Source organism: Passer domesticus, chromosome 8, assembly GCF_036417665.1.
Source record: "Passer domesticus isolate bPasDom1 chromosome 8, bPasDom1.hap1, whole genome shotgun sequence".
NCBI lineage: Eukaryota > Metazoa > Chordata > Aves > Passeriformes > Passeridae > Passer > Passer domesticus.
Genome location: NC_087481.1, coordinates 5,309,053 through 5,323,948, shown reverse-complemented (window position 1 = coordinate 5,323,948; position 14,896 = coordinate 5,309,053). Strand labels below are relative to the sequence as shown.

Here is a 14,896-nt window from a genome sequence, read left to right as displayed (position 1 = left end):
GTTTTTTATCTATTTGTTTGATTGGTTTGCTGCATGGGTTTGTTTATTTGTTTGTTTGGGTTTTTGTCTGATTTGGTTTGAGGATTTTGTTTGCTTTTTTAGAAATGACTGGTGAAGTTGGTAAAGTTAAACTCAAGATAATGTAAACCAGGATCAGCTTTCCAGAAATTGCTTTTGGCTGGGTTTAGCTGCAACCCCCCGGCTCAGGATCACTAGTATATTTTCAGGTTTTGCTCTGCATATCAGCCTGCCCAGACTCCGCTTGGTCTTTCACGAATGGAGAAGACAATGGACATTGTGCCAAGCTTCCTTCCAAACAGAAAAACCTGGGGCAGCATGACAGAAAAGGAGAAAAAAAAAATCACCAGTTAGAACAGAACCAGTGTCCCACCATCTTCCCCTCCACTGTTATTAATTTTGTACATTTAGAGGCAAACCTGGGTCTAAAGCTTGCATCTCTCAGTTCCTGATGCTATTTGCTACCCTTCAGCCTTGACTGGCCCTGATGTGACTGACTGCTGGGCAAGTGGGGCTGGGGATGCTCAGCCTGGAGAGAGGAGACACTGGGAGGCCTCCCTGTGGCTCTGCAGGACTGGAAGGGTCCCGCAGGAAAGAAGGGGACAGAGTGTTCAGCAGGGCCTGTGCTGACAGGACAAGGGGGGATTGGCTTTCAACTGCAGCAGGTTGATTGAAGCTGCATCTAAGGAAGCTGCTCTTTTCCACTGGGGGTGGTGGGGCACTGGCCCAGGCTGTGCACAGAGGCTGTGCATGCCCCATCCTTGGCAACAGGGCTCTGAGCAGCCTGCTCTGGGGGAAGACTGCTCAGCTGGGAACAAGATGTTGTTCTTCAGGCTCCCTTCCAAGCCCAACCCTTCAGAGACTCCATCATTCCGTGGTCTCCACTCTCCATTTCAGATGGAGCCTGGGAACTGTGATGTCACAGCCCACGCTCCAGCTGGAAGGTCCAGCGCCCAGGAAAGGGCACAACACAACCCTTGGCCGCTGTGTTGGCACGCTCTGCACCTTGCTCCTGCCTTCGCCTTTCACTCTTCTTATCCCCCCGATACCCCCATCATTCCTGACAGCTCCTGAGTGCCTGGATTTCATCATCCAGCCCTGCAGGATGCTCCCCTTTGTTCTGGGGAAGGTATGGTGCTATTCCATGGAGGTGGACACCCCCACCTGCCCAGGTGGGCTGGAGCTCTGTGGGGATGGAGTGGGACAGGGACCCCACTCTGAGGTTCTGCTACCTCTGCAGGCTGTCCCAGACAGAGAAGAGGAGATGGAGGTGGATACAGAGATTGATAGAGAGGAGGACATGGAGACGGAGGGAGCAGACACTGGAGAGGAGGAGATGGAGGTGGAGGTGAAGGTGGAAGAGGAGATGGATGTGGATAGGGAAGAGTCCATTGTGGACATGGATATTGATTAAGAAGGTGAGGAAGAGGCCATGATCTTGGCATGAAGACCAATGCCAGCAGCAGGACAGGCAGAGTGGGTCTCCTGCTGCCAGGCTGGGGCTGGGCTGGGTGCTCCCTGCTCAGGGACATTGTACCCAGGGCACTGGATTCTGGTGGCCATCCACAGCCGTCCTGTGCCTGCTTTGCTCCACACAAGCTCCATGCCAGACCCAGCCAGGCTCAGTTCTGCTAGCAGAGTCCTGCTGCTGGGCCAGCATGTGCCAGCCTGGGGGCACATGCAAGAGCCCTCTGTGCCTGACTGGAGTGACCGTGCCATTTGCTTTTCTTCCAGGTGCCATGGACAGCACAGACAGAGACACCACCCTTTTGTATATATGTTCTACAGTTTGTTGTTGTTCTTTAGAATGTAGATTGTAGGGCTATTTTTGACTTCTGTAAATACATAGTTTTGTTAGGTAGGTTTTGCTAGGTAGGTTTTTATGTATATATGTTCTATCTATTGTTGTTGTTACAAATATTCTTACAATGTAAATGTATTCTGCATTTTTGCAGCTGTTTTTCTGTAATAAACAAATTTTATTTTTCACATAAAAATATGTTCTCCTTGCATTTGCTTCAGGCACAGGCAGCATTTTGCAAAGTGGTTGTTTCCACTTGCTCCAGGTCGCCAGGACTGGGGATCCCTGGCACAGCCACCCCAGGAGTGGGGGTCCCTGTGCACAGAGGGGAACCACTGACAGAGGTGAGCCTCTCCTTGCAGTTTCTCTGGACACACTTGGGAGCTGTAGGGGCAAAGCCCAGCGTGCCCTGGCCCATGGATCCCATGCTGGAGCAGGGCTGAGCCTGTGTGCTCCTGCAGAGCCTCAGCCATGGCTCTTCCCTGGGGAGCCCCAGGGCTAAGGAGGGAGCACTGGGCTGTGGGCAAGCCCTGCTCCTGGGCACCCTGAGGGGCTGGAGCCAGCCTGGAGGGAGCCTCAGCCCTACAGGGACCAAGATTTCCTTTGGAAACCCCCTCTCTCCCCAGACTCTGCTGAGCACAACAAGAATTGATCCTCCTAGTTCAAGGTGTGACCTTCATTGGCACAAATGTGTCCCTTGCACTTTCTAGCACAGCAAATGTCAGTGCTTGTAATCCCTGTTCTGCACACTCTGCTCAGGCAGCCAAACATCTGAACCTGAGGGAACATCTGGAATTAGCATCAACCTGCAGAGAGCTCCAGGGGGAGAACCTACCCCCAAGCACCACGAGAAATACTTGACACTGATAGTCTGGGGCAGAGCTGAAACTAAAGTATTTTAATGCCAAGAGAGAGGATTTTTTATTGCTGAATTCATTCTCCAAGAACAAGAATGGAAGCTTTTGGTCTCCTCACCTGCCACAGATGTGTATTGCCAAGGTTTTGCTTCTGGCTTATGACTGATTTTGATGAATCTGTTCAGAACTCTGATGCTGTTCCTGGCTAAGGTGCAGAGATGATATTTCAGAGCCAGATGAGCTCAGCACATCTTGTGCAATGCAGAATTTCCAGAGCCAGACATTCAGGCCATGCAAACTGATACTTTTTCATCTCCGTGCAAAGATCAGTATTAGGACATCAGTGATGTACCACACATTTCTCAGAGCTGTCCCTTTCATCCAGCTCTCCCCAGTCACTTCACAGACTTCACTCTAAGCAGTTTCTGATAGAGCTCAGTAGCACATGGGATTTAATCCTGGTTTTTCTTCATCTTCTCCAGAGCTGTCTCCAGACACGGTGTGTGGGCACTGTCTGACAGCAGCAGCATTAACCTGTCACCTCCCTGACACTGAGGTTCATGTCACAACTTTTCATCAAAAGCAGCAAATCAATGATTCCCACTGGGTCCCACAAAGCTCCGTGGGGAGTTTGTGTGGCTGCAGTTCCAGCACCAGCCCCGGCGCTCAGAAATTTCAGGAGGAGATACAGAAGGAATCAGCCATTCATAGAGAACAACATGAGTTTGCAGGGCCCAGATCCCCACAACAGAGTCCCCAGACTCTGCATTTACACTTTGGCCTCTGTGCCTTACTTTTCCTCTCACTAAAGTCCTGACAGTTTATCTTATGCTCAGGTTCCCAAGATAATTCAAAGCAGCTTTAGGAGCAGGGATATATGGGAACTGTCCCAAGGCTCGACAAAATTTCTCTCCTCAGGCCTGACAATTCCAGCTAAGGAGAGAGGAAAAGCCTGCATGAAAGAGGTGTGAAATCAAAGCAGTAATCAAATTGAGGTATAATGAGAGCAGCTGAACAGGTTTTCAATGTTCAGAACAAGATTAGCAGCTCCAGGCACAGGAGGAATGTGACATTTTCCCCGCTGTAACAACTCTGTCATGCAAATTGCATCTCAAATCCTCCTCCCCAGCTCTGGGACCTGTTCAGCCACAAACGTGGTGCTGAATTTTTAAAGCAAAGTGGAAGCTGCTCAGAGAGGTGGTTTGCAAATAAAAATCACAGAGGACAGTTTGGAAGCACCAGCTGGAGCAGAGAGGGACAGAGCCTGGCCCTGGGGGGCAGCACAGCCACACAACACATGCCTGAAACTCTAAGAAATTAAAGAACTTGCCACTGGTTTTCCCTCAGGAGCTACAGAAGGTGCTTTATGGAATCCCTGCCTCCTTCACACATGCATCAGCATGCAGGAGAGCACAAGGATAAAGATTACAGCACCTGCTGCTGCCGCTTCCATCTCCTGACTCAAATCTCACCAAAATCTGTCACGATTGGGCCTTTCCAAAGTCTCAGATTCACTTGGTCCTTGCAGGATTTTGGTTCTGAGGAGCATGAAGGGAGATAAAGGCACTTGCAGACACCAGAGATGCAGTTGGTGCCTGAGGTGCATTTCACTGCCCAGGTTAGTGCCTCTAAAACCATCAAAAGCAGCCCCTTTGACAGCACCAAGCCAAGAACAGAACTCCAGGGCCTGCACTCTTGCTTCGGCAAGAACCCCTTGTGTGAGGACACGAGGCTTGACTCCATTTTCATCAGAAGGCTGATTTATTATGTTATATATTATACTAAAATACTACATTACAACTATACTAAAAGAACAGAGAGAAGAAGATCAGAAGGCTACAAAGACAAGAATAGAATAGGAATGAATAACAAAAATCCTGTGACTGCTCACAGCCTTGGCACAGGTGGCTGTGATTGGTCACTGATTGAAAACAATCCACGTGGACCAATGGAAGATGCACCTGTGGCCTTCCACAGCAGCAGATAGTTATTGTTTACATTTCTTTCCTGAGGCTCTCAGCTCCTCAGGACAGGAAAAATCCTAGCAGAGGCTTTTTCCCTAAAATATGGCTACAATTTCCCACCATGGATCACAGGGAGTGTGGGCCACCAGGGCTGTGCCCAGCGTGGGTCCTGCAGTGGGGGATGGAGCTGGAGGAGCACACGAAGCTCTTCCCGCACTCGGGGCACTCACAGGGCTTCCCTCACCGGTGCCTCCGTTGGTGTCTGGTCAAGTTGAGCTGCTGGAGAAGCTCTTCCCACACTGGGGACACTCGTAGGGCCTCTCCCCAGTGTGGATGCGCCGGTGGGTGACGAGGGTGGAGTTGTGCCTGAATCCCTTCCCGCAGTCGGGGCAGCAGAAGGGCCTCTCCTCTGTGTGAATCCGATAGTGCCAGAAAAGATGGGAGCGGATCCAAAACCCCTTCCCACACTCGGAACACTCATAGGGCCTATCCCCAGAGGGGATCTTTTGGTGGTAGATCAGGTTGGTGCGAAGTCTGAAGCTCTTCCTGCATTCCCCACACTCGTAGGGCCGTTCCCCACTGTGGATCACCTGGTGCCTGATCAGGCTGGAGCTGCACCTGAAGCTCTTCCCACACTCCAAGCACTTGTGGGGCTTCTCCCCATCATGGAGCTGCTCATGGACCACCAGCTCCGAGCTCTGGCTCCATCTCCGGCCGCCTTCCCAGCCCAGGCTGGCTCTTTCCCCCTCAGATCCCCGTGATCTGTGTTTGCAGCCCCTCCTCGTGCGGCATCTCCGGGGCTTTTCCTGCCCGTTGGGTTCCTGCGCAGTGGAGCCGCTCAAAATGGCCTCTGCCATGAGATTCTGCTGTGCTGAGCTGGGAGATGGAGCAGGAGAGAGGGGGAAAGGGGCACTGACTTCCTCCTCACCTGCCTCACTGTCTCAAGGGCATTTTCCTCTTTCTCACAGCCTCCCAGGGGTTGGCAATGAGAAATCATAGTTTGAGGAAAATAAGGGATGAGCACGTTGAATTTGAAGGTCCGTCTGCCCGAGCCCACCTCGAGAAGTCACCGGCCATCTGGGCTCCAGAAAAACCTCCCAAACACCAAGGTTCAGCCCTAAAAATCCTACCAAGAGCTCCCTGTCCCTTGTCCCTCCCCTCTGCTGTTCAGGGGCTCCCCAGTCCCAGCTGCTGGGGTCACGCTTGCATTGGGGGTCCCCCTTCTCCTCGGTGCCCGCCCTCCCCAGCCTGCTGGCAGTCCCAGCAATCCCAAAAGCTGCCCCCTCTTCACTCTGCCCATTCAGGGGTGCCGGGGCTTTTTGGGCTCCCTTTTGGGCTCCCTTCTCCCCTCATTCTCTGCTCTGGGCTGCTTTGGAGCCCTGCCAGCTGCAAACATCCCCCCCAAAAAGCCCCAAAGCCAGGCACCCCCGGGATATTCGGGCCGTGCTCCCCCTCCCCGGGCAGCTGCGGGATGGGGGGCGATGCTCCCGGGGCTGCGGCGGCTTCAGGGACCACCAGGGCCACGAGATTCTCCCTCTCCTCTTCTGCTGCTGCTCGGCCTCTTCCTCCCTCCCTCCTCCTCCTCCTCCTCCTTTCCCGTTCCTGAAGGTCCTCCTGAAGGCTGAACCGTGAGGGGAAAGGAGGCAAGGAAAGGACGGAACTGTGAGGAGAAAGGGGGCAAGGAAAGGGCGGGAACCGTGAGGGGAAAGGGGGCAAGGAAAGGGCGGAACCGTGAGGGGAAAGGGGGCAAGGAAAGGACGGAACTGTGAGGGGAAAGGGGGCAAGGAAAGGGCGGAACCGTGAGGGGAAAGGGGGCAACGAAAGGACGGAACCGTGAGGGGAAAGGGGGCAAGGAAAGGGCGGAACCGTGAGGGGAAAGGGGGCAAGGAAAGGACGGAACCGTGAGGGGAAAGGGGGCAAGGAAAGTGCGGAACCGTGAGGGGAAAGGGGGCAAGGAAAGGGCGGAACCGTGAGGGGAAAGGGGCAGGCTCAGGCCAAGGGCGGCAACTGTGAGGGGACACTCTGGGAGGCGGCACTCTGCAAACAGAACTGCAAGGGACTGAGCATGGACGGGAAGAAAGCAGTAAGTCTGAAAGTTTTATTTGCTATCAAATACATCTCACACACCCAGCCCCACGCAATTCCCGTACCTCTGCACTAAACTGGGATCCCACTTCTCCCAGTGTCATTCTAACCCCATGTCAGCCTGGTGGCTTTGGAGTCGAGTGACTTTGTTGTGGGATTGAGTTTTTTGAGGTGGGAAGAAGCAAATCCCTGGTGCTATTGAGCTTTCATTCAACAATTGAGTTGTTTTCAGTGGGGCTGAGTTATTCTGAAGTAACAGACCCATCCCACTTGGCTTTTGGACTGCAAAGATTGAGAAGAGAAAAAAAACATTAAGGCCAAACCAAAAGGAGGAGCAGCCAGATGTGTTCCCACCATGGATCACAGGGAATGTGGGTCACCAGGGCTGTGCCCAGCGTGGGTCCTGCAGTGGGGGATGGAGCTGGAGCAGCGCACAAAGCTCTTCCCGCACTCGGGGCACTCGCAGGGCTTCCCTCACCGGTGCCTCCGTTGGTGTCTGGTGAAGTGAGAGCGCTGTGAGAAGCTCTTCCCACACAGGGGACACTCGTAGGGCCTCTCCCCAGTGTGGATGCGCCGGTGGGTGATGAGGTTGGAGTTGCACTTGAATCGCTGCCCGCAGTCGGGGCAGCAGAAGGGCCTCTCCTCTGTGTGAATCCGATAGTGCTGGAGGAGATCAGAGCTAATCCTAAACCCCTTCCCACATTCGGAACACTCATAGGGCCTCTCCCCACTGTGGATCTTTTGGTGGACAAGGAGGTTGGCGCGATGTCCGAATCTCTTCCCACACTCCCCACACTCGTAGGGCCGTTCCCCAGTGTGGGTCCTCTGGTGCTGGGTCAGGGTGGAGCTCTCCCTGAAGCTCCTCCCACATTCTTCACACTTATGGGGCCTATCCCCAGTGTGGATGCGCCGGTGCCGGACAAGATGGGAGCTCTGCCTGAAGCCCTGCCCGCAGTCGGGGCAGCGGAAGGGCCTCTCCTCTGTGTGCGTGCGCTGGTGCAGGAGGAGACTGGAGCTGCTCCGAAACCTCTTCCTGCACTGATCACACTCGTAGGGCCATTCCCCAGTGTGGGTTCTCTGGTGCAGGATCAGGTTGGAGCTTATCTGGAAGCCCCTCCCACACTCCAAGCACTTGTGGGGCTTCTCCCCATCATGGAGCTGCTCATGGACCACCAGCTCCGAGCTCTGGCTCCATCTCCGGCTGCCTTCCCGGCCCAGGCTGGCTCTTTCCCCCTCAGATCCCCGCCATCTGCGTTTGCAGCCACTCCTCGTGCGGCATCTCAGGGGCTTTTCCTCCCCGTTGGGTTCCTGCGCCGTGGAGCTGCTCAAAATGGCCTCTGCCATGAGGTTCTGCCGCAGGGATTTGTCCTCCCTGCTCTCCATCCTCAGCTCCTGCTCTGGGGGAGGAAGGACAAGGACAGGATGGCATTTGCCTCTGGGCCACAGGCAAGGGCAAGGAGATTCCCCCAGGCTGCCCTGCAGCCGGGGCTGTGCTGGGCTGGGAGATGGAGCAGGAGAGAGAGGAAAGGGGCACTGAGTTCCTCCTCACATGCCTCAGTGTCCAGGGACATCTTCCTCACAGCCTCACAAGAAGTGGCAATGGGAAATCCTGCTTTGAGGAAAAAAAGAGATGAGCACGTTGAGTTTGAAGGTCCCTCTGCCCAAGTCCATCTCTACAAGTCACCAGCGACCTAGGCTCCAGAAAAACATCCCAAACACCAAGATTCAGTGCTGAAAAACCCACCCCAGGAGTTCCCCACCGCTGCTCCCTCCCCTCTGGTCTTTGGGAGTTCCCCCTGTCCCAGCTGCTGGGGTCACGCTTGCATTGGGGGTCCCCCTTCTCCTCGGTGCCCGCCCTCCCCAGCCTGCTGGCAGTCCCAGCAATCCCAAAAGCTGCCACCTCTTCACTCTGCCCATTCAGGGGTGCCGGAGCTTTTTGGGCTCCCTTCTGGGCTCCCTTCTCCCCTCATTCTCTGCTCTGGGCTGCAGGGGCTCCAAGGAGTCCCCCCTGCCCCTCTCCAGCCTCTGCAGGCTCCCGCCCACGGCGGCGCTCCCCCCTTTCTGGGCTCCCCACTTTGGGCTCCTGGGGGACACAGGGCTCTGCTCCTCCAGGCTGCCTCTGCCGCCAGCCGCCACCGCCAGCCCCCGATGTTCCCCCGAGGGGCCTTTTCCGCTCAGCCTTGCACTTCTTCATTCTCCAAACATCCCCCCAAAAAAATCCCAGCCCAGGGAGCCCCCGGGATATCTGGGCCGAGCTCCCCCTCCCCGCTCACCTTCGCCATGGGGGCGATAATCCCACAGGTGGGGGCTGCGAATGCACGGAGGGCTCCACCGCGAGATTCCTGCTGCTCAGCCTTGATCCGTCTCTGTCCCTCCTCTTCCTCTTCCTGCCCCTTCTCCTATTCCATCCCCCCACCTCCTCCTAATCCTTCTCCTCCCTCACCACACCTCCTTCTCCTTCTGTGGCTGCTCTCTCTCCGCCTTCCCTTCCTCTTCCACATCCCCTCCCACCCTCCTCCTCTCTAATCCCGCCTCCTCCTCCTCCTTCATCCCTCCCCTCCCTCCCTCCTCCTCCTCCCCCAGCAGCAGCGACGCCCTCGCTGCCCCGTTCCCGGAGCCCTCGCAGCCTGCGGCAGGAGCGGGGCTGGAGCCGGCACAGCTCGGCACGGGCAGCGCGGGGCTCTTGGCTGCTCCCGGCCTCTGCGGATCAGGGGGGAAGCCGGCCCGGGCAAAAGGAGAGGCAAACTGTGACAACTGGGGGCCCCACATCCAAACTGGGCCCTGCTGGGGAGCCTGCCTGGGCACTGCCAGCCCTTGGGGCTCCTCTCGGCACATCCGGGAGGGGGGAACGCACAGAGGGCTGCGGGATCCCAGCGCTGGCAGCACTGCCAGGGACTGGGCTCTGCTGGAATCATACTGGGAGTGACTGGGACTGTACTGGGTTTGTACTGGGATCATACTGGGAGTGACTGGGACTCTACTGGGTTTATACTGGGATCATACTGGAATCACACTTGGACTGTACTGGCTTTGTACTGATACCATTCTGGGATCATACTGGGAGGGAGCAGGAGCCTGCAGAGGCAATTGAGACCATGTTAGGGGCAAATGGGATCTACTGGGAGTGACTGGGATTATGCTGAGGGTGACTGGGAGCAGCTGGGAGCAACTGGGATCATGACAGGAGCAACTGGGAGTGGCTGGCTGCATGCTGGGAGTGACTGGAAACAACTGGGCTTATACTGGGATCAACTGGGATCACGCTGGAGGTGACTGGGATCATCCTGGCAGTGAGGGCCACTGCACTGAGGCTGACTGGGAGTGCTTGGCAGCAAATGGGATCATACTGGGGAGTAATGGGAGGGACTGGGAACATGCTGGAGGGACCTGGGATACACTGGGAGATACTGGGAGTGACTGGAACCAAAGGGAGGGTGAAAGAGAGCCACTGGAACCATGTGGAGCACAACTGGTTCATACTGGCAGGGACTGGGAGCACACTGGGCTCATCTCTGGATCATACTGGGAGGGACTGGACTGATACTAGGAGAATCTGAGAGCGACTGGGAACACTCCCTGCACATCATCCCCCATACTGGGCCTGACTGGGAGCAACTGGGATTATACTGGGACCACACTGGGAGTGCTGGCATGTGACTGGGATCCAACTGGAGCTTACTGGGATCACATTGGGGTTGAAAGGGAGTGACTGGGATCACACTTTAGGCTACTGGGAGCACCTGAGAGAAACTGGGATCATGCTGCAAGCAAACTGGAGGAACTGGGCAGGACTGGATGCATGCTGGAGGCACCTGGGATATTCTGGGCATGACTGGGGGATCACACTGGGAGAGCTGACACCTTCCTGGGGCCACTGGCAGCGCCTGGAAATTACTGCAGACATGCTGGGGGCAACTGGGATATACTGGGAGTGTCTGTGACCGTACTGGGGGGACTGAAACCACACTGAGAACGACTGGGACCATGATGGGGAGACCTGGGACCACACTGGGGGCAACTGGGAGTGAGTGGGACTGTGCTGGGAGGGACTGGGATCATCTGGGGAGTGACTGGGACTAGAGCAGGGGCAACTGGGTCCAACTGGGACCATACTGGGAGTGTCTGTAACCATAGTGGAGTGATGGAACCACACTGGGAACAGCTGGGAATTACTGGGGTTTGTGGAGAGAATTATTTGGTTTGGGGGGAGTTGGGGAATTTTGGGGGGTTTGGAGGGTGATTTTGGGGGGTTTTGTGGATTTTCGGAGGGTTTTATTGGCACTCTGGGGGGGTGTTTTTCTGCAGGTATTTGGGGGTTTAGTGAAATATTTTTCTGGGTTTTTTTTAAGTTTTGAGAGGTGTTACTGGGATTTGGTGGGATTCTTTGGAATTTTTGGTGGGTTTTATTGGAATTTCTGCAGGATTTTGGACACGTGGTGCAATTTTATTGGAATTGTGGGGGCATTTAGTGGGATTCTTTGAGGGTTTGGGATTTTTGGGGGTTTTTTGGGAGGTCTTTTTGGGTTGCCATGATTTCTTTGGGTTTTGGGGGGGATTTTGTGGGGCTTTTTATGGTTTAGGGGATATTTTTGGGGGCACTTGTGGGGTTTAATCGGGATTCTGGGGGGTTTGTTGGGATTTCAAAAGATTTTGTGGGCTTTTATTGGAACTCTAGGGTGTTCTAATGGGATTTTGTGAGATTTAATTCGGATTTCATGAGTTTTATTGGGACTTCTGGGGTGTTTAAGGAGATTTTGGTGCCTCTCACCCCTTCTCTACACCTGAGAACAACCCTAAAGCCCCCCCAGAATTCCCCAAAAATCCCAATAAAACCCTCCAAAACCCCAGGGAATCCCACAAAACCCCAATGAAACCCACCCAAATTTAAAAAAAAATCAGAGAAATTTCAATACATTTCCCCCCACCAAAAATCCTCAAAACCCCCAATAAAATCCCCCAAAATCCAAAACCCCCTAAATCCACAAAACCCCCCAAAACCCCAATAATTCTCCATAAACCCCCCCAAAATCCCCAAAAACCCTCTCAAACCCCCCCCCAAAATCCCCCCAGACTCTGTGGGGCCGTCCTGGATCAGGGGCACCGGCCGGTGGAACAGGAGCCACCTCAGGGGCCCTCGGAGCTCTGTGGGGAGGGGGCACCATGGGAGACCCCCAGAAACGGGAGGGGGGGGGGGTGGAACCCCTGTTGTGCCCCCTCGCCCCAAAACCCCCAGACCCCGGTTCAGGGGGGGCCTGGGACCCCCCGGGACCCCCAAATCTCCCTCGGGACCCCTCTGGGAGACCCAAACCCCCCCAAGGTTGGCCCAGGATCACTCTGGACCCCCAAAACCTTCCCTGGAGCCTCAGACCCCCCCAGTTCCCCACAAAATTGACCCCACACCCACCTGAGACCCCCCTCAAATCCATCAGAGTGCCCCAAATCCCCCTCACACCCCTCAATCCCCCCCCCCCCCCCCCAAACCCTGGGAAATCCCCTCACACTCTGCTAAAGCCCCCCAGATGCACCTCAGAACCTCCCAGATCCCCCCAGCTCCTCTCACAACCCCCCAAAATCCCCTCAGACCCTCCCAATTCCCCTCAGATCCCCCTAAACCCACCTGAGAACACTCCAGACCCTCTCAAGCTGCCCCCAAAGATCCCTAAAGCCCCCTCAGACCCACCAAAGCCCCCTCAGACCCCCTCATTATCCCCAAACCCGCCGCACACCCCCCTATTTCCCGTCAATCTCCCCCAAATCCCCAATTTCTCCTCAGACCGCCCCAAACCCCCCCAGTTTCCCCTCAGCGCCCTCCTCAGCCGCGCTCGCCTCTGAATCTCCCGCCTCCGCCGCGTGCACGGACTCTCCAGCCAATAGCGGCGCGCCCCGCCCCGAACCAGCCAATGAGGGCGCGGCTCCCCTCAGCAGCGCCCGCCTCCCCGCGCCGCTGCAGCCAATCAGAGGCGAGGCGCAGCGGCGGTGCCGGTGCCGGGCGCTGCAGAGAGCGGGGGCGGCGCTGGGAGCGGCCGGAGCGCTCCGGGAGCTGCTGAGGCGGCCGGGACAGGGCCGGGAGGGGCTGAGAGGGGATCGGGGGGGCGTGGGAGGGTCCGGGGGGCTGGGGGGGCTTTGGGGAGGGTTCCGGGGTGTGGGGCGGGGTCTGGGGAGGGCTCTTGGCTGGGGGATCGTGAGGTGTCAGGGAGGGTCTGGGGAGGGGTCCTGGGGCACTGTGGGGGGATCTGGGGGTGGGGAGGGTCCTGAGAGGGGTCTCGAGGGGGGTCCTGGGGGTGCTGGGGGGACTTTGGGGTTCCAGGGTGGTCCTGGGCCAACCTTGGGGGGCTTTTCAGGGGGATTTGGGGTTCCCGGGGGAGATTTGGGGATCCAGGGGGTTCCCAGCGCCCCCCTCCCGTTTCTGGGGGTCTCCCATGGTGCCCCCTCCCCACAGAGCTCCGAGGGCCCCTGAGGTGGCTCCTGTTCCACCGGCCGGTGCCCCTGATCCAGGACGGCCCCAGAGAGTCTGGGGGGATTTTGGGGGGCATTTTTGGGAGGGTTTTTGGGGATTTTGGGAGGCCTTTTTTTAGAACTTTGGAGGGATTTGATGGAGGGGTATTATTGGGGTTTTGGAGAGAATTATTGGGTTTTGGGGGGTTATGGGATTTTGGGGGTTTTGTGGATTTGGGGAGTTTTGGGTTTTGGGGGGTTGATTTTTGAGGGGGTTTAGTGAGATTTTGGGGAGGGTTTTTGAGTTTGGGTGGGATTCACTGGGATTTTGTGGGGTTCTCTGGGGTTTTGGAGGATCTTATTGTAATTTGCTGAGGAAGTTGGGATTTTTAGTGGAATTTGTGTGGCATTTGGGCATCTGGGGCCTTTGGGGTTGTCCCAGGGTTTGCGGAAGGGCTGAGAGGCATCACGATCTCCTTAAAAGCCCCAAAAGTCCCAATAAAACTCATGAAATCTGAAATAAATCTCACAAAATCCCATTAGAACACCCTAGAATCCCAATAAAAGCCCACAAAATTATTGAAATCTCAAGAACCCCCAAAATCCAGATGAAACCTCGCAAATCCCCCCCAAAATGTCCCCTAAATAATAAAAATCCCATTATATCCCCCCCAACACCCAAAGAAATCATGGCAACACCCAAAAAAAACCCACAAAACCCCAAAAATCCCAAGAAAATTCTGAAAAAAACCAAATCCCCAATGAATCCCACTAAAAGCCCCCACAATTCCAATAAAATGCCTCAAAATCTCCTAGAAATCCCAATAAAACCCCCAGAATTTCTGAGAATCCCAAAAAAACTGAGGAAAATCCCAGTAAAACCTTCCAAAATAGAAAAAAAAAATTCGATAAACCCCCAAACACCCCCAGAACAACACCCCCCCCCCCCCCCAAAGCACCAATAAAACCCCCAAAATCCAAACCCCCCAAAATCCACAAAACCCCCCAACATTTCCCACCTTGTCCCAGCATGTCTGCAGTCATTCCCAGGCGCTGCCAGTGGCCCCAGGAAGGTGTCAGCTCTCCCAGTGTGATCCCCCAGTCATGCCCAGAATATCCCAGGTGCCTCCAGCATGCATCCAGTCCTGCCCAGTTCCTCCAGTTTGCTTGCAGCATGATCCCAGTTTCTCTCAGGTGCTCCCAGAAGCCCAAAGTGTGATCCCAGTCACTCCCTTTCAACCCCAATATGATCCCAGTAAGCTCCAGTTGGATCCCAGTCACATGCCAGCCCTCCCAGTGTGGTCCCAGTATAATCCCAGTTGCTCCCAGTCAGGCCCAGTATGGGGGATGATGTGCAGGGAGTGTTCCCAGTCACTCTCAGATTCTCCCAGTATCAGTCCAGTCCCTCCCAGTATGATCCAGAGATGAGCCCAGTGTGCTCCCAGTCCCTGCCAGTATGAACCAGTTGTGCTCCACATGGTTCCAGTGGCTCTCTTTCACCCTCCCTTTGGTTCCAGTCACTCCCAGTATTTCCCAGTGCATCCCAGTTCCCTCCAGCATGTTCCCAGTCCCTCCCATTATTCCCCAGTATGATCCCATTTGCTGCCAAGCACTCCCAGTCAGCCTCAGTGCAGTGGCACTAACTGCCAGGATGATCCCAGTCACCTCCAGCATGATCCCAGTTGATCCCAGTAGAAGCCCAGTTGTTTCCAGTCACTCCCAGCATGCAGCCAGCC

At 55.4% G+C, this 14,896-nt stretch overlaps 1 protein-coding gene, 1 long non-coding RNA gene and 1 pseudogene across 2 annotated transcripts in view; 2 read left to right on the top strand and 1 right to left on the bottom strand.

Moving 5' to 3' along the window:
- The window catches only part of LOC135306179 (zinc finger protein 850-like), a gene marked incomplete at its 5' end in the record, with an annotated part of 412,436 nt that overhangs the window by 320,530 nt on the left and 77,010 nt on the right, over nucleotides 1–14,896 (top strand). The window lies entirely within an intron of this gene.
- The window catches only part of LOC135305611 (zinc finger protein 345-like), a 77,860-nt pseudogene that overhangs the window by 14,209 nt on the left and 48,755 nt on the right, over nucleotides 1–14,896 (bottom strand).
- On the top strand, nucleotides 1,001–1,885 carry LOC135305767 (uncharacterized). Its single transcript, XR_010366752.1, has 3 exons — nucleotides 1,001–1,147; nucleotides 1,259–1,436; nucleotides 1,753–1,885. It is a non-coding gene; the product is annotated as an uncharacterized LOC135305767 (long non-coding RNA).